The following is a 19,630-nucleotide window of genomic DNA, read 5'->3' on the forward strand; positions in this document are numbered from 1 at the left end:
TCAAGTTTGGCAGCTGTCACACAAGCTACAGTCACAACTGGTCTGCCACCCATTGCAGACGGGGCTCCTGGAAGGGTGATGCTATGGCTCCCTCCACCTCTAGCACAGTGCCCAGCACAGAATGGGAACTGAGGAAATGTTTGTAGCAAGAGGTAAAACTGCTTCACAGTATGTGTTATGAGTTGAACTGTTTCCCTCAAAAAGATATGTTGAAGTCTTATGACCTGAACTGTGTTTCTCCAAAAGCCATATGTTGAAGCCCTAACCCCTGTACCTCAGAATGTGACTGCATTTGGAGAAAGGGCCTTTAAAAAGTAGTGTAATTAAGTTAAAATGAGGTCACGTGGGTGGGCTGTAATCCCATCTGCCTGGAGTCCTTACAAGAAGGGAAGATACGGACACAGCCACACCTGGAGGAAAGGCCAGGTGAAGACACGGGGAAGAGATGTTCCTCTGCAAGCCAAGGAGAGAAACCTCGGAAGAAACCAGCCCTGCGAACCCCTTGGTCATGGACTTCCAGCCTCCAGAACTGGGATAAATCCATTTCTATTTTTTAAGCCCCTGGGTCTGCAGTACTTTGTTATGGCAGTCCCGGCAAACAAATACAAAGTCCTAAGCCCCGGTGCCTCCAAAGGACCCTTATTTGGAATTAGGGTGATTGCAGATGTGCTAAGTTAAGATGATGTCTTATCAGGGTGGGCCCTGATCCAGTATGAATGTATCCTGATAAAAAGGGGAAATGTGGACACAGACACGCACACAGGGGGACTGCCATGTGGACACGAAGGCAGAGATTGAGGTGATACATGTAGAAGCCCAGGAATGCCAAAGGTGGCCAGAAAACCAGCCGGAGCTGGGGAGGCCTGGAATAGAGTCTCCGTCACAGCCCCAGCAGGAACCATCCCTGCTCGCACCTTGATCAGAGACTTTTGGCCTGCAGAACTGCAAGGCAGTGAATTTCTATTGCTTCAAGCCACCTAGTTTGTGGTACTTTGTTAGGGCAGCTCTGGCAAACAGAATATGGGAGATTAAAATATCACCCCACTACAAGTTCATCCAAACAAGGGGTTCTGCTGGCAGCAGTACAAAGCTACCATGAAAACACCTAACTATGAGAAATGAGCTCCCAGACCCTCCTGCCCGTCACTCCCTGATCTTATCAACTTCTGCCCCCTCCACTCACACAGACAACTGTTTACATGTCTATGTTGCCCCCAAGCCAGCCATCCCCAGAACCATGCTCTGCCCATTCCTGGGCCCAGTAAATATTCTCACTTACGGCTAGGTCACCCATCCAGAATCGTCCTCTGCTCCCTGAAATCCCATCTCCAGTAAATCCAGACCCAGGCTGCACTGAGCCCTCCCACGTGGGTACAAGAGCACATTTAGACCAAATTTCAGTCGGTCCAGGGAGGCCCTAGATGCCAAACTTTTGCACCTTCTGGTGCTTCCCGACATGCCACCCGTGGCTGACTTGCATTCTCTACCTTGGCTGCTGCCTGTCCAGCTGCACACCTGTCCACACCCCAGCTCCAAATAAGGAGAGGAACTAAACCCAGCACTGCCCCGTGGCAAGCTGTGGAGAAGGAATGGGAGTGGGTGGAGATGTACCTCCCTGCTCCGTGGACGTGTGGTTAGGAAACGCCTTTCCTGGCCAGGAGCAGAAGCTGGACTGGGGTGAGCCGAAATCTTGGCCAAGACTCTTTGACCTTCAGGGAGTGCCTGAGACGCTGCACAGCCAACAAGCTGCAGGGCCAGGGACACTTGCAGAACGCAGATTGGCCTACTTTAGCCCCCTGCCCAGGGCTTCAATCCCCTCTGCAGTCTCCCTGCTGAGGGGACACCGCTGTGTGTGAACACCTCAGCTGACATGGGACAGCTGGCATCTTTCCTGCCTGGACCTGAGAATGGCTGGCCGAGGCTGAGGCTTGGGGCGACTCATTCCCTTCCAAACTTGCTCATATCCGTGCAGTGGGCCACAGTTCCTGTCTGGGAGCCCCCCACTCCTGCAGGTCCTCCTCAGCAGCCTTCCCCATGGCTCCATGTAAAATTTCACCCCACTCATTTTCCTGACATATTTCTCTTCCTGTCACTTTCCACCCTCTAAGTCCTGTTTGTGTGTTTAACTGATTGCTTTTGGTCACCGTCTGTCTCCTCCCTAGAGAGGCTGCCTGGGAGGGAGGGTTTATTTGAGGGCTTGGGGTTGCTATGGCAGGCACAAAGTCTGCAGCTGTGGCCTGCCCGAATAGAAGAGAGGCTGGAGCGTTAAGTGGGAGGCATTTCTGCAGTGGGTCCACAGCCATGCAGGGCTGGCTGGAGGGGACTAGGCGGGGGTCCTACAGACAGGCAATGGGTCCTGTAGCTGCTCCGGGTCTCCTGCAGAAGAGGTTGCAATTTCAGATCCGTGAGCTTCTCCTCATTCCAAACACTGGCTTCCTCCACTTCTTTTTCCTCTCCTGGGAATAATTGGAAAAATGATTCCTAAGCTGTCAGGAGAAAATAAAGAAACCATAGCGACCGATTTGCAGCCTCTCCTAAATCAGCCAAATGAGAAATGGATTTGGAACCACCTCTGGAGGGGGCGGCTAACATCTCCAGGAAGGCGATAACCATAGATTGTGTTTCAGCAGGCGGGGAGGGGCAGGGCTGGGGTGAAGCTGCCGAAAGCCTCCCTCAGCCACCCCCCACGCTTCTAGTCCCTTGCCTGGCTCAGGGCTGGCCAGAAAGACAGAGACGTTTCATGCAGGGCTCCGCAGACGGCAGGCGTTCCACACCCATTCCCTCACTTCTCTGGAAATAGCCTTGGGAAGTAGGCAATGTTGCTGACTCCAGGTCACAGACCAGGAAACACAGACCTGCCTGTGGCCGCAGAGCTAGTTCATGGGAGGAGGCTGGAGCCAGTGTTCACGCTGACATTGGCCTGGTCCCCACAACTGTGCCTTTTCTGTTGTGTCCCCAGAATTTTAACATTCTCCAGCCAGACACAGGCCAAGACCAACAATGCTTCACTTGGTGAAGACCATTTCATGTTCCTCCAGCAGCCTCTGAGACCTCGGGTGGGCCATTCTGTCAAGTAATCCTGAATTTACCCCCCAGTGACATTGTGTCTCTGGGTCATCATCAGACTTCTTTCAGGGTAGACCTGCGGGACTGTGGAGAAAAGGGCTTGAAGGAAGGAGGAGATTTGTGCCGGAGCCTCTGGTGCTGTCAAAGTCAAATAAAATATACAGACACATCTCTAAGTTTAAAACGTTTTATCTGGAAAGCAAGAATTTCAGTTTGGGACATACACACAGACTGGGCGGTCTTCAGTATGTCCAAAGAGCAAAGAGAAGGTAGGAGGTTTCATAAAAATGAGAAATGTTAACGGATTGTTAGGAAAGCAAGTTCATTCGTGCTGGAAGCGTTTTGGGGATCCAGCAAGCTCTGATTGGTGGGCGGGTGGAACCAGTCTTGGATTCCCACAGGTCGTTTCAGTAGCTATTAGATCAAACTGGTTTCAGGTTGCAACACGTGTTCCAGCAGCCAGGGTTGGAGACAGTTCTATTCTTGGAGCAACGTGCTTTTTCCCGATCTCCTAACTCTGCTTGCCTATGACCACAGTGACCTTTGTATGATCAACTTTCACAGTGGCGACAGGAGGAGCCAGATCTGAGCCCACACCCATGCCTTCTGGCTGGCTTTCTCTCTCTTGCTCCTAGCAGGGAAACGCAGGGTGAGTGACAGAAGTGGACTTAGCTACAGGCAACATCGAGTGATCTAGGTTCCAGGTTCAGCACTTTGTCCATTGTCATGTCAACATAAAGAATTGGTGCTTTGAAATTTTGTCAAGTTCAGGTTTGAGCAGCCTGATGCAGAAGTTCCCGGGTCAGGGACTCCAGGGCAGGGAGTTGGAGGGGTGAGCTGGCTGCAAAGTCTCTGGTCAATGTAGGTTCTGGAAAAGAAAGAAAGAAGGAAGGGAGTCTCCTCACTTTACCTCTCTGGTCTCTGAAACAGTGTCCACCGTTCTGAGTCCTCAGCTGCCTGTAGCTCTTTACAGAACAGACCCCACCCTGCTGTCCTTACAAAAGGCCAACTTGGTATCCAGCATCTCAGACGTTGCCACAAGGGGCAACACCAGGGGTTGGGTGACTCCCTAGCCAGAACTCCAAGGCCACACACAGCTATTTAGACAAAAGAGGTATGCTTGTTTATTTGCTTTAGAATGCAATCTCATGAGTGATATTTAGCATTTGTTGAGCACCTATGTTTACAAAGTGCTTCCACCCACATGGTCTCACCGGACCACCTGTGAGGGAGCACAATGTGACCTCCACCTTAAGGACTGAGGGTGGGACTCAGCCAGGAGCCCAGGACTATCCAACTCCTATTCTAGGGGGTTCTTTACATCCACAGAGGTTTCGAAACCAAGGAGCGTGCCTTATGGAGCATTTAAATTGCATTTGATGTTTAATGACTCTTATTTACTTATCACAAATACGGTTTTTTTTTTTTTTTTTGGAGACAGAGTCTCGCTCTTTTCGCCCAAGCTGGAGTGCAGTGGCACGATCTCGGCTACTGCAAGCTCCGCCTCCCAGGTTCATGCCATTCTCCTGCCTCAGCCTCCCGAGTAGCTGGGACTACACGTGCCCACCACCACGCCCAGCTAATTTTTTTCTTTGTATTTTTTAGTAGAGACGGGGTTTCATCATGTTAGCCAGGATGGTCTCAATCTCCTGACCTCGTGATCCGCCCGCCTCAGCTTCCCACAAATACGATTTTCAGTGATACAAGAGACAAGTCGCAAAGACGAGATTAAACATGTCCTCTCTTCTGTTGCACTGGCTTCTCTACATCATGGTAACAGGTTGTCAGGTTCAACTGCAGCATTGCTGTTAGAGGCAAAGGTAGGCAGGAAGCTCATTCTTGCAATCTCTGGAACTTTAGTAAAAACTCAAGGATATCTATTTTTTCCTTTCCCTAGAATTTTCTCAGCGTTCTCACTAACCAGATAATGTTAGCTTTATTTTGCATCCATTCATTTACTGAAGCCTACATGTGTTTCAGTTACTATGCTAAAAGATCCTGTTTGTCCCTATTTAAGGGCATTCTCAGTTCAGTGGGAGTTGGTGGCAGTGGCAGATATGTACAGTTACAAGGTGATGCAATGACAGTGGCAGGCAGAGGGAGGTCTGGGAGCACAGAGGGGAGACAGCCTGGTAATATCAGGGAGGGCTAATCCAGCCTGGTAATATCAGGGAGGGCTTCTTGGAGGAGGTGACATCTGAGTTTCTCAAAGGAGAGGGTGGCCAAGGGAAGGAAAAGAAGTTGCAGGAAGTAGAGAGGGGCTGTTGAAGGAACTGGGGCACGGGAGCACTGGGTACTCAAACAAGGAGGGGTCTGGGGAGACGGACCTTAGGGAACACAGTGGGAGTGGGAAAAGCTCAGCCCAGCCCTCTGCCATGGGTTTTATATGCTGAGTCACTGGGAGACTTAAAACAAAGAAGACCTTTCTTAAAGAGCAGTTTTAGGTTCACAGCAAAATTGAGCAGAAGGTACAGAGAGTTCCCATAGAGCCCCTGCCCCCACTAGAGTTGTACATTTGTTACAATAATGAGCCTGCATCAACACATCATTATCATCCCACTGGAAGATTCCGAGCAGGGAAAACATTTTCACATTACCTTTTACAAAGTCTTCTTCCTGGCACTGAGTCACAGTCGTTTTTAAAGAATTAATGGTGTAGGTTGTTACTTAGCATTTCCCCAGAGCAAATGTTTCTATGGTCTCCAAAAGGCAGAGGCTATGATGTCTTCTTGTCCCACGCTGTAGATCTGTAAACCTAGAACAATGCCTGGTATAGCAGCAGATGCTTAGAAAGTAGAGGAGGGTAGAGGCGGGAGGAAAGCAGGGGCAGAGGGAGGGAGGGAGGGAGGGAGGGAGGGAGGAAGGGAGGAAGATAGCAACAAGGTCTGTTGTGTATTTCCGAAACATCATTCTGGCAGCAAATAGAGGAAAGATGGCAGAGGGTGTGGCTTGTGGTCAGGGACAGTTAGGAGGCTACTGTCATGTTCCAGGTACAAAGTGCAAGTGGTCTGAGTAGGCAGCCGTGGTGGAGAGGAGGGGACATCGAAAAGGTGGGCTCTACCCCATCAGGTGCCTGAGGACGTGAGTGTAGTAGAAAACCACCAGGAAGGTTTCAAGACCCAGGCCCAGCTCTCAGTCTTCTCTGAACCACTGAAGTAGAGGGAGAGTTTGTAAGGACTCCAAAGGGAAAGAGAACATGGGAGGGAAGGAGGGTTGGGGAGGGTCAGGTAGGATACTTAAGTTGGATTGAGTTTGAAATATACAAACTAAGAAAAATGTCAGATGGTTCTTGTTTATTGTCTAAAGAGTAGAGGGGAGAAAAACAGAAAACAGACGTTTACGTTGGTTGGGTGTTAGATAAAAGGCCCCGAGTCCTCTGCTTCTAAGTGAGAATGACGACGCGCCATAGGATGACAGGGCCCTTTGGAGGTTCTGTCTGCAAGGTAATCTGTTTGCAGATGAGCTCAGGCACGGGGAAGGTGCATGGTGTGAGTGTGGCTTGCTGAACTCACAGTGAGCCATTTCAGGGATGCTGGGACGGAAGCCACCCTCCCTTTCCTGCCTCTGCTTCCAAGTTCTTTCTCTGCAGCCCTGTCAACGCGCCGCCTTTGCTTCATAGCACATTTCCTAATGGGCTCTGGCGGCACTGAGGCAGCCTTCATATTCCGTTTGTTCCTTGGATAATAAGCTTAGCCTCGAAGCCAAAAAGAGAAAGCTCTGATGATTGTTAAATACACATGCACAGGGCTGACTGCTCCCCAAAACCTCCAGTCAGACATTGCACCAGCTCAGCAAGGCCATTTGCATCCAGGAAAATGGCCCTCAATGACTAATAGAAATCCAACTGTATCTTGGCAAGGAAGGCCTTCAGTATGCAGCATTAATTTGGTTTGCACAGTAGAATGGAACACATCTTTAGTTTCTTTTAGGGAACCTGACTTACGCTTTCTCCAAAGGGTGCTTCCTGGGGGCTCCCAGACATTGGAAATGCCGGCTGTAACTCATCTCAGGGGCTCCCTAGTCCCAAGCACAATCTGCCTTATTTTTTTTTCCAGTTTTATAGCTCAGAGAGGATTGTGATGATGAGGTCACCTGAATCCTAATCACGCTTCGAGTCATCATTAGGACTTGATGCATTTGTTCTGGCACAGACAGCACCGCTGCAGCTTATAGCCAGAATGATTCTGTCTGGCTTCCCGCTCCACACCAGAAGTCTGGAAATGCAGGCTGTTCTTTTCCATTTGGAGTCCTGGGATCTGGGTTATTATTGCCAAAGGCAAAGGAATGAGTTTCTAGAATTATCACTTGAAGGAGCAATGCACCAGGGAGTAAACCTAGGAAGTTTCCAGAAAACTAGAATGTGATTATCTCCACAGTATACTCTGAATGTGAAAACCCAACTAATAGAACATTCGGAGGTCAGTGCCCGACTCCTCAGCCTGTCTCCACCAGGCCTTTTAGTCAATCTAGGAGGGCAAGAAAAATCACTTCAATTTTAGGATCTTACTGCGTTCTTGGGGCAAAAATAACCCTGTGGCCTTCAGGAGTCTCCAAGACACCTGCTCAGTAAGGAAGTTTAGTCTCAACCTCCAGAATGAACTAGGCTCAATTCAAACAAAATTGGTGAGGACCCACTAGTGCCAGGTGGGAGGTGACTAAGGTGGGCATAGGGGAAGGGATACCCTCAGTCCTATGGTCACAGACTTGCTGGGCCCTCACCCCAGAGAGCAGCTGCCTAGGGGCTGCAGCAACAGAAAGCCTTCCCCACTGTTAAAGCCTAAGGCCTTGTCCAGGGAAGACTAAGGCCTGGAGGAAATCACCTGGGGAAGAACTGGGACTAAAGGGCGATGCTTTGTGCCAGGATCAGGCATACGGTTATGCGTGTTGTCCACTGTGCAAGGACATCCAGCTAAAAGGTGAGCAAGGGCTAGATTCCAGCATGCCTGCCGCCCACCACATTGTGTGGCCATGGTGTTGCGTCTGTCCAGAAGGGGCATCCTTCTCTAAGTCACACAGACAGACCCTGTGGGCTCACGAGGGCCCTGGACATGAGGAGAATGAAACAGCTCCGGGAAGGGGTCAGTGAAATTTGGCCGAGCAGCACAGGGCTGCAGACAGGATGGAAAATACTCCCTTTACCACACTGGCTGCCTTGCCTTTGGTGCTTTGGAAGGGAATTGAGGAATTAATAACCAAACTCACTCTATTCCATTCCTAGCACCTTGTACACATCCATGGCCATGTTAACTCTACCTACGCCTCCTCCTGGACTTGCGAGCAGTTATTCCCAGGGAATCCCTGCAGGTGCTGTAAGAGACAGATCTCTGCATGGGCAGCTCATCCTGCCAGCTGGAGTCAAGGTTATCTCATCCAGGCTGGCTGAAACCCATAAGCAGTCCTCTTTCGGAATTCTGCCTGCTGTGCTAACCAAATGTAGTTCATGTTACCTGTCTTTTAAAAATATTATTTCTAGCCTTTTTTCCCCTGTATATTCATGATTTAATTTTGTATGCCACTTTTGTGAGTTGCTACATGCTAAGCATTTTCCATAGTGCCACGTCATTTCCACACTGCCATGTGTCAGTATGGCGGTATTATCGCCAGTTAAGCAGGGCTCTGTAGTCTGACTAATCATTATCAAATGGTTTACTTAGCAGACACATGTGCCCCTGGTAGGAAACGTTGAGTGGTGGGTAGAAGATCTCTCCTCAACTCTGTTCTGTTCAACATTTTTGCTGATAGCCAGGATGAAGGTGTAGCATGCAGACCACTCAACAAATTGGCAAAAGACACAGAACTGGAAAGGGTAATACATTGTTTGGACAAGGTAGTCAAGATTCAAGATTGCCCAGCAATGCTTCCCTGGAAACTTTTTCTTATCTACCCCTATCTGTGTAGGGTTTTGTCAGAAAACATTTTAAATGGTCCATTTTCAAGGCATGATAAATCTAAGCACTGGCAGCCAGCCTGTGAATGTAACAAACAGCACGGCTCACGCTCCTACAAGGTCACGATACACGAACAGAATGTAGAAGAGGGGTCAGCCCATAAAAGGGAAGAAAGTTCCATTATTGGGAAATTGAAACTTAAGAGGGGAAGAGGACAGGGTGTAACCTTATAAGGGGAATAATGACACTTAGGCAACGTCCGGGAAGATTGTCATCCCACAGTACTCAGCCATGAGGAACTGGGGGAGGGACTTGCATGCTGGGAGATAAATTACCTGCTGTAGCTGCCCCAGGTGTGCCTACCAGCCACCCGATCTTGCAAGACCTCTATTAAAAGTCTCACTTTCGCTATTCTTTGTGCCTGAGTCCATTCTTTGGGTCTGGACAGGTGAGCATGTTTCTCACAGTTTTACTCAGCAGCCGCAACCACAGCAGGTGGCCCATCGGTGCAAGGTGGGCGAGAGACCTGAACTGGGCCAGAGAAACTTCCTGATGATTTTGGAATTGGGGCAGATTCCAGGCATCTCCAGGTGGCTTGAGCATAGCACATCAGCTAGGGAGACACTGTGGCTGTGTTTTGTCTTGTGACCCCGAAGTGGAGGAGGCTGGTTGGGAGAGAGACTCAGGGAGAAGGTGCAGAGAGAAGCAAGAGAAAAGAGAGGCAACTAGAACCCTGCTTCATTTGTTCCTGAAGCCCAGTCACATTTCTGCCCCCTTATTCAGAGAGTCCACATCATGAGAATACAATCCCCTCGGCCTGGGTTGCCGTCTGTGTTCATTGTAGCTGAGAAGGTCCCAGTGAAGCCAGCCGACAAATCTGCAGTCTTGGTCTCCAGTTGACAAAGTTCAATAGAGTCAATAGGCTGCAGAAGAATCAAGCCCCAAATTGGGGGGAAGACCACATTTGCAGGGTGACAGTTTTGGTGTGACCTTGGCAAACAGTAGGATGCCTAAGGAAGTCCCCTGGACAGTGAAATCAGGCTCTACACTCAATGGCTGAAAGAATCAGAGACATTTTGGCAGAGGAAGGGAAGAAGATTTGGCAGAAAAACACATTTGTCATATAGGGTGTGGAGAACCAAGGTCCAAACTAGGACAAACAAATGAAAGATGCCTGAATCCAAATTTGGCAAGCTTTTTCTAGCAGGTATCTGCGAGTGGGCGGGGTTTCCTGGGAAGAGGCAGCCAACAGGCAGGAGTTTTAGCAGAGGCTGGGCGACCGCACGGTAGGTAGGTGAACTTCCTGAACAGAGGTGGTTGGACGCATCCTTCCAGCCCATGGTTCTGGGGTTGGCGTGAAGTGGGCATTTTCCCTATCCTCTGTAGACTGAGGAGTGACCCTCTAACAGATGGTTCAGAAATCCCAGGAGTAGAACGTTTGGCTTGAACTCCTCCTCCCAAGCAGTTCCTCATTTAGGAAATCATTCGAGGGACTGGGGAGGTCCTGGGTGGTGAAGGACCTCACCCCAGTGGAAGCAGCAAAAGAAGCATTCTCTGAGTGAAGGACAGTGCCCACAGTGGCCCGCCAGGAGTAGGTGGCCCTCCCTGACTGTCCCTACCTCTGTTGGGAACCTAGAGGGGGCAGGAGGGCATATGAGTAAGTGCACCCCCTAAAGAAGGACACGGGGGCTGTTGCCTTGCAGGGGGTCACATGCTGGGCTTGTCTGGTGAACTGGAATCTCTCAATTCAAAGTCCACAGGCAGACGGGGAAGTAATTTCCTAGAAATTAAATCTGAACACTCCACAGCCTCTCCTCGAAGAGTGAATATGGGCTGGCAGCTGGGGCACACGGGGGCCTTGTGTGTGCACGTGTAAGGGTGTGTACTGTTATGTGTGTGCACACCCTCATACACACACACACCTGCCTCTACACACCCACATGTGCACACTCTCACACACCAGTGCACATCAGAGGAAGCTTTCTTCTCTTCTGAGGAAGTCCAGGAAGCTCCTGGCAGGAGAGTTGAGCTGGACCGACCTGAGGCCTGCAGGCCAAGGAGGCTGAGGACTGGGAAATGGTGCAGGGCCCAGTGTAGCTGCAGAAATCTGACCCCAGGCTGGGCATGTCAGCACAGTGACCATGAAGCAGCAGCCCAGCAGGCGGGGGCTCCCTCCCCAGCCCAGAAGGTTCGCTATAGGGTGCAGAGCGGCGGGCCAGCCTTGGGCCCACTCCAGTTAGAGCTGAGCCAGCAGCGTCTGTCCTCCACCAGCCCTGCCCCAGTGGCCCAGGCTTGCCGCTTCCTCCCGCTCCTGGAGCAGGGCCCTGACTCCTTCATACCTCTCAGGCCTGTCCCCCATCTCCCACTCGGTTCCCAGCACTGTCCACAGACATTCTTTTAAAGGAGACTTTGCTTGCATCACTCCCCTCCTTAAAACTCAAGTGACCCATTCCTCAGCAAAAAAGCAGGCATTTTTCAGCCTAGCATTGCCTAGCATTTCAGAATGACACATTTCTCAAGCCCTGATCTGAGTGCTTTTACATACACAGTTGACCCTTGAACAATATGGGTCCACTCATGCACAGATTTTTCTCCATTAAAGTTATACCATATGCCCGCCCTTCCTGCCTCCCCTCCCACCTCCTCTACCTCTTCTGCCTCTGCCACCCCTGAGACAGCAAGACCAACCCCTCCTCTTCCTCCCCAGCCTACTCAATATGAAGACAACAAAGATGAATGTACTTCCCCTTAATGAAGGGTGGGCATGTTTTCTCTTCCTGATATTCTTAATAACATTTTCTCCTCTCCAGCTTACTGTATTGTTAGAATATGGTGTATATATAATATATATACTGTATAAAATATGTATTATCAACTGTTTATGTTATCAGTAAGGCTTGTAGTCAACAGTAGGCTATTAGTAGTTAACTTTGTGGGGAGCCTAGGTTATATATGTATTTTCTTTTTTTTTTTTTTTTTGAGACAGGGTCTCCCTCTGTCACCTAGGCTGTAGTGCAGTGGCGTAATCATGGCCCCCTGTAGCCTCGACCTCCTGGGCTCCAGCAATTCTCTCACCTCAACCTCCTGAGAAGCTGGAGCTACAGGCGCAGGCAACCATACCAGAGTGGTTTTATTCTAATGTTTGTAAAGACAGGGTCTTCCTATGTTGCCCAGGCTGGTCTTCAACTCCTGGGCTCAAGTGATCCTCTCACCTTGGCCATCCGAAGTGCTGGGATTACAGGTGTGAGCCACCGCACCGGCCTTTACATGGATATTCAACTCCATGGTGGGGGGGCAGTGTCCCCTAATCCCCCCTGTTGTTCAAAGGTCAACCATATTTGCCCCTTCGTCCTCACAATCACCCCCTTGAAGGAGGCATTATGATGATGATTATCCCCATATTATAAGTGAGGGAACTTGGGCAGGAGGAGGAGCTCATCACTTGCCCACTAGCACAGACAATAGGGGACAGATCCAAGTTCAAACTCAGACAGTCTGACATCTCAGCCCACACCCTTGCAGCTCAAAGTGTGGTCCCCAGACCAGCGCATCAGCATCACCCAAGAGCTTATTAGAAATGCAGAGGCTCAGGCCCCCAACCCTGCCGAGTCAGGCAGGTCCCCGAGATCTGGGAGGCTCTGCTTGGGCTTCAGAGCCAGGTCCCCTCTCACCCACCTGACTCAACCCTGTCAGCCCCATGCCTTTGTGCCGTCCTTCAGCCTGCAGCTCTCTGCCCTGGTGTGGGGACCCATCAGGCCCCCCACCACATCCACAAGTAGCTCGCATGCTCCCTCCTCTTCTGACCTCCCTGGTCCATGGCTCCTCCATCCCCTGGGGAAGGATCGGTCCCTCCTACCTTGAGCTCTTGATGTAAGGTCGTGCCTCAGTTATTGTTCTGACATTGCAGAGGGTATTTGTGAGTGAATTGGACTTGGACGAATTCCCCTTTTTGTGTGTACGCATGCATGAATGCACACATCTTGTGTTCCTCGTGGAACCGGACAGCCGGCCTCTGAACCCCAGTCCCTGTACCTGTCAGCCGGGGCTCCCCTCCTCTTTCCCTCCTCCTTGAATCCAGCACTGAGGACCTTGGTCCTCCATGCCTGGCCTGATCCCTAATGAAGCCCTTGATCTCAGAACTCAGTGCATCATTCCCCACCAGTCAGGAGAAGCCGGACAGCTTTGCCTGCCTTTTGCTTTTCCCTTCTGATACTTTCCTCCTTGATCTCGAGCCCTATCGGTAGCAAAGGGCAAGGAGGGGCCTCCCAGCAGAGCAGCAGGTGCCCCTCGCCACGGGTCACACCTCCCTGCCCCAACACCTGGCCTTGGTGGCTAAGGGCGATTGGGAGGGGTTGGCTGGACAGTGGCAGCCAGCACAGAGGGCCCAATCTGGCCCGAGAGCCAGGTGGGCAGTGTTGGAGGGAGCAGGCAGGAGAAGAGCAAAGGCTTGGGAGCTGAATCCTGTCTCCACAGCATCCCCTGCGGCCTCGCTCCTCAGCACTTCGGCTCCCTCCTTCTCAGCTGGGGAGAATGAGACAGCCCACGAGGCTGAGGCCATTATGAGGATGAGAGGAAGCGCCTCGTGTCAAGAGAACTGAGTATTTAGCCAATCACCATTTGATGGACTTCTGGACAGTCAGAACTGGAGTTCATAAGGAATCACTACCAGGCAGGGAAGCTGCGTCCTGCGTAAGGGGGCACGGCCAGCTGTTAACAGAATGAGACAACACTTCCCCCATCCTGGCATCCTGCCCATGGCCCTCTGTGGCTCCCCTTCGTTGATTAGGAAAATGGAATCAGGGTGGCGCCTCGGGAGAAAATGCTGTGGATCCCAGGGTCAAAGCTCGTTGTGCCCTTGGTGAGCTATTTGCCCTGAGAAAAACCCAGCAAAGATGGCTCCTGAGTTGTCTCCCTTGACCACTGCTGGGCCTGGATGTCCCTAGAGTGTGCTGAAGCCAGGTCATATTCCCGTCGTTGGGGAAGTGGAAAAAAAGGGGCTGCCATCCCGCCTCTCTGACAAACACAGGGAGGTGCCCCTGCACCTCTGCCACTCTGCCAGGGATACAGACAGACACTCAGGCAGCACCACAGGCCCCAAGAGGCACAGGCACACCGACAAAAGCAAACCCATACTGGGGACACAGACACCACACACATTTAGTCATTGCTGGCGGCCCCCAAGTCCCAGAGACCCTCACAGAAGCTCAAGGACTCGAAAGAGGTGTTAGTATGTTCAACACCCAGGCCCCCACACACATCTGTGTACGCCCACACGCTGCCACTCTGACCTGTGGGTGGGGGCAGGCACATGAGTGGGCACTGAGCCTTGGCCTGAGCAGGTGCGTGGGTGTCCCCCCACACTCAAATGGGCAGCTGGAAAGCAGGGTCAGGCCTCAGGTGCACAGAGCACAGCGGCCATGAGTGGGGGTGGTGGGCGTTGCCATGGAGATGAGAGCCGGAGAGGCAGCACTGCAGGCGAGCTCCGTGTGGGCGGGTGAGCCCACAGATCCACAGATCTCGGGAGGGACTGGGCAGTGCTGGAGGCTCCAGCACAGGAGGAGACTCTTGAGGTGGGGGTGGGGCTGAGGGCCTCTGGAATGACAGGAGCAGCTGCTTGTGTTGCAGGCCTGGGTGTGGGGTCATGAACTTGTGGTCTTGGCTGGGAGCACAGACAGACTATGGGGCCTCTGCCTCCCCCAATCAGTGCCACTCACTCCCACTCCTGTCCCCCACCGGCAACTGTGCTGAGCTCACAGCCAAGGCAAAGCCATCAGGGAGGGCGAGCAGAGGCGGGGAGCTAAGGATCGTGGCTGGTTTGGGGAAAACAGCTGAGGAGGGTCAGGCTGATTCTCCCCACCTCCTGGCATCACCTGACCTGCTCTTTCTTTTCCACTGGTCCCTCCTTTGCAGTCTAGTGGAACGGAAATCACACAGGATTGGGAGTTAAAGAGTAAATCACGATGCCGGTCCCTGTCGACCAGCTCTGGGACGGTGAGCAACCTGCCCAGTGAATCCCAACCTGGGTCTTCACATCTGTAAAATGGGATGAGGAACCCCGATCGACCTACCTCCAGAGCTGCTGAGAAGGTCCAATGACTCTCAAGAAATTCAACTAGACCGATATGGACAGACGCCTACTATGCACCAGCACGCTGCGGCGCTCCAGGGATGGAGAGGAGCACACTCTCGCAGAGCTCACCAGCGAGTGGGTGGGAGAGGAGTGCGTACAAACAAGACAGCTCGGATAAGTGCCAGGACTCAGCCTGTTCCAGCAGCTCCTGGGAATGCCTGCTTAGGGCCAAGTACTGGGGTACAAAGAGGCAAGAGCGGCGGAGGAGCCCAGGGACTGCATGGGATTCAAATCACAGAAGAGCGGCGGCCTCCCCCAGAGCAGCCCTCACATGCATCCGACTCGTTCATCCTCATAACCCGCCAGGTGGAGCCACTGAATGCTCTCCCCATTTTACAAGTGAGAAAGCTGTGATCAGGAAGAATAAACAGCTGTCCCAAGTGCAAACGCACCCTGGGAAGGGGTGGAGCTGGGATTTGACTCCCATCGGGCAGGTCCCAGAGTCCCTGCTTTGGGCCACTGAGCTCAGCTGCTTCTCATGGCCTCACCCTTCCATGTGTCTATGGCCTCCGGGAAGGAGTTGCCTGGTGTCAAAGGCCCTCCCCTGCTCCCTGCCCCGACCCTGGCCTGGGCTGTGGTTCCACCAGTCGCTCACCCCTCCACCTGCCCCGTTCCCTCCTCCTTGCCTGCCTTCAATAAGACAGTCCAGGGGTGCGGACAGATAGCACAGTGTCACAGAGCCCGACAGCACTGACATAGGCGTCCTGCGCCACCACTTGCGAGCTGGGGCAAGGCCATGGAGGCTCTCTGAGCGCTGTTTCCGTGCTGCAGTCCACACACGGGCAGTGCGGGGCATGAGCCGGGCCCTCAACACCTTCAGTGCTCACGAGGCACTCTGCACCCCCCTGTGCTTCCAGAAGGGGCCATCTGTCCCCTGTTTCCAGGCAGTGGAAGGTGGACTCTAGCCTGGCAGGACAGGAGGCAGAGGCTGGGCCTTGTCTCCAGAGAAACCTGCCTCCTCCCTCACTCGCTGTGTGTCCTGGGGAAAATCACAAGGCCTCTCTGAGTTTTGTTCCTGGGGCCTCCCACCCCAGGGTCCCAGACAGGATGCAGCAGGACCCAAGGGCCATGGGTCTGAGCTGGCAGGATCTGAGTTCAGAGATCTTGTCCCTCTCCAGAGGACCAGCACCCTACCCAGCTCCTCCAAGTGGCCCCCTGGTAGCCTCCCTGGGCCGTGTGAATGGGGGAGGGGGAAGAAGCAGCTGTCACCTGGGTTTGAGGGGGCACTGGCGGATGGCAGAGGAAGCCTGCCTGGGCTGGGAGTGGGCACCCTACGGCTCCCCTCTCTGGGCCTGGCTCCCCCACTGCTGACAGCCTGGGCTGTGAACAGGCATGTGGGGCCTGCACGGGTGGGGATGCCCCCACCTTCCCAGGGAGGATGTGAGGCTGAGGCTGACCCAGGTCTCAGGCACAGCCTTACAGTGGGCAGCTTTGAGAAACCCTGTGAGAAGGGCCAGCTCTGGGCTCAGAGGCCAGGGAGGGCGTGGGAGAAAGAGGCAGTGCCCCCGCACTGGCTGGCATCTCTTGAGGTTTCTGTAGAAATGTTTGCTCTGGCAGGAAAAAAAAAAATCTGTTGCCATGGTAACCTATGTCTTCTGTCCCCAGCTGAGTCCTCAGAGGGAAAATCGTCTCAGAATTACCAGGGATGCGTGGCCGGCTACACTTAGGGGAAGCTTCCTGAACCCAGGCCTCCCTGCAGGGTGAAGGAGCCACATTCGCTCAAACACTGGAGCCTCATTCATGCATGCATTCATTCATTCATTCATTCATTCATTTGACAATCACTGAGACTGTACGCCCCACCCTGTGCTGGGCCTGGGGATATGGAAATTCATCCAACTCGGTCCCAGAACTCAAGGAGCTCAGAGTCTGGTGGGAAGATGGGTGTGTAAACGTGAATCCACGGAGGTGGTGAGATCTTTGACAGGGGATGGAGGAATGCTACAGAAGCACAAAGGGAAGGTGGGAGGGCTTCCTGGAGGAGGCCTGCTTTGGCTGGGTCTTTGGGCTGCTCTAGACCCTGGAAGCCCTTAGAGCCCGACCCCCTGCCTGGTGCTGCACCCATTTTACAAAAGAGAGCACTGAGGTCCAGATAGGGTGAATGATTTGCCAGGGTCATAAAAGGAAAGGCAGCTTCATATCTGACCTGAATAAATAATGTATTCTGGATTTTAATTATTTAAAAAGCCTCCGTTTCACTGAGTCTCATCAAAAATAGAAACTCTCTTCCTTTCACTCTAGATTTCTCTTGAAAGTGGCAGGTGGGCACAGAGGCGGGGCCCGGGCCTCTGAAGTGTCCTGCTTGTGGCAGTGGCTGTGACGCAGAGGCCGAGAAGCAGAGGCCACGAGCCCCGAGCCTCTGCCGGAGAAATGACAAGTGACTGTCATCCTGGAGCCTCCCCCTTGCCTTAGGCCACTCCACACCTGGTCCTCAGATGGGTGGTCAGCGCCCCGCTCTTCCCGCAAGACTCGGGTGGTCCCCCAAGTCCGCCAGCCTCTCTTTCCTCCCGGGCACACGGGGGTCATGACAGCACCTCTTGGAGATGTTGAAAGAATCTTGCGTTGGGTGTCTGTGGGGGGGGTCCCATCTCTGTCCCCAGACCTGACACACCGTAGACCCCCAACCTATGGACATTTCCATCCTTCAAGGACAGGCCTTAGAGAAAGGAAGAAAACCAAATCGCCAAGAGGTGTGAGAAGAAAGGGTTGGGGAGGGAAAGCCAGGACACACCGGCCTACTGTTGGCCACTGGGCTGATCTTATGGCTTTGAAAATCCGGATCAGTTCCCCAAAACTCAGCCAGTCAGGGGCTCCCCCTCGCCACTGTGCTCTGCAGCATTCCCGCCCCTTGTTCCTCGGTATCTTACCAAGCTCGCATCACACAGATCAGCTTCTTTTCCATGGGAAGCAGCCAATGACAGCTCCAGCCCAGCACCAGACAGAATCTCACTGAGGCTCCCAAGCGCCACCACCCCCATCTGTCTTCCTTGTCGTGTGCCCCTGGGGCTTAGCTCTGAACACAGATGTCACCCAAACAGGGTAGGCCACCACAAGTCAAGGTCTCGCTTCCAAACCAGAGCACACTCAACTCCAGTCCGCCTCTCCCTGCTTCGCTGTCCCCAGACCCCATTGGCTCATCCCATCCCTACCCGCAGAAGCCACTGCAGAAGCCACTGCATCTCCATTGGAGAAGGTCGAAGGCCACCCACCAAACCCCACGCCCCCTCCAGCTCCTGCACCCACCACACTGCCCTTGACATTCCTCCCTCACGCTCTGACCCTCCGCTGCGCTCTGTGATGAACAAGCACTGCAAAACTCTGGGGGCGCTGCAGCTCTCCAGGTGATTTCTATCAAATAAACACCGCCGGGCCCAAACCATCTGGGAGGTAAATACTATTACTAAGTAATGGGCAAGTGGTCATGAGCTTTGGAGTGGCAGAAGCAGGGCAGAAATGGAGGTCAGCGTCTCTGCCTCCAATTCCCGCCCTTCCCTTCTCTCCAGCCTTCTTTATCATTTGATCTTGACAGCTGTGGAGAGCTACCACTCCCCACTTTACAGTCTAGGGAGCCTCAAAAAGCAAAGTGACTTGCCCAGAGCTCTAGAACAAATCCCTTGACCTCCACAGGGGCTGCATGAATGTCTTTGGTGGCTTAAACCACCAAAACGTGTTGTCTCCCAGTTCTGGAGGCCAGAAGTCCAACAGCAACGTGTGAGCAGGGTTGGTTCCTGCTGGGGCTGTAAGAGACTGCTCCAGGCCTCTCCCTCCGTGTCTGGCGGTTTGCTGGCCATCTCCCACGTTCCTTGGCTTCTAGATGCATCTCCCAGTCTCTGCCTTCGTGCTCACATGGCCTGGGTCTGTGTCCAAATGTCCTATAAAAATAAGGACACTGCTCATCGTGGGTTAGGGCCCACCCTACTCCAGAGTGGCCTCATCTTCACAAATCACATCTGCAACGACCCTGTTTCCAAATACGGTCACATTCTGAGTTCTGTGGGGTTAATGTCAACGTGGCAATTGGGAGACATAATTCAGCCGTAAGGGAGGCTCAGGGGTCATCCCTGGAGGCCATCCCCGAAGGCAGGGTGTGCTCATCCCATCCCTACCCGCAGAAGCCACTGCAGAGGCAACTGGCCTGGCCCCAAGAAAGCTTCCCGAGGACTCCGACTTCTACCAAAAGGCTGAGGAGCACTCGGAGCAGGAAGGAAGGAGCTCATGTGGAGGCTGTCCCACTTCCCCCGGGAGAACACGTCATCCTGAGAGCCTGGACCTGGACTGAGGTCAGAGTCTGCAGTTCCAGTCCCCGAGATCCACTCTCCTGCCCGTGACTCCGGTCCCAGGGCTCATCTCTGTGGTCCTTAAAGGCAGTGGCTGCGGCAGCAGGAGTGGGGATGGCAGAAGGACGTCTACACAGGACTGCTTGGGATCCCAGTTCCCACGTGTTAGCTGTGTATCTTCAGACAACTGACTTTTCCCTTCTGTACTTGAGTTTTCTCCTCCAGGAAAAATGGGGCTTTGCAGGGTTGCTGTGGGGACAGCGCCTGAG

General features: G+C 52.8%; 1 long non-coding RNA gene across 2 annotated transcripts; it reads right to left on the reverse strand.

Moving 5' to 3' along the window:
* Positions 1-3,239: 3,239 nt before the first annotated feature.
* LOC108516271 (uncharacterized) lies at positions 3,240-15,650 on the reverse strand. 2 transcript variants are annotated; one of them, XR_001881758.1, is made up of 4 exons: positions 15,023-15,650; positions 5,664-5,821; positions 4,721-4,871; positions 3,240-3,934 (listed from the first exon to the last, which is right to left on the reverse strand). It is a non-coding gene; the product is annotated as an uncharacterized LOC108516271 (long non-coding RNA). The 2 variants fall into 2 exon arrangements; XR_001881757.1 differs by lacking the exon at positions 15,023-15,650 and having other exon boundaries at positions 5,664-5,886.
* Between the last annotated feature and the right edge of the window lie 3,980 nt (positions 15,651-19,630).

The sequence above is a fragment of the Rhinopithecus bieti genome, unplaced genomic scaffold (genome assembly GCF_001698545.2).
Source record: "Rhinopithecus bieti isolate Rb0 unplaced genomic scaffold, ASM169854v2 scaffold_1530, whole genome shotgun sequence".
Classification (NCBI taxonomy): domain Eukaryota; kingdom Metazoa; phylum Chordata; class Mammalia; order Primates; family Cercopithecidae; genus Rhinopithecus; species Rhinopithecus bieti.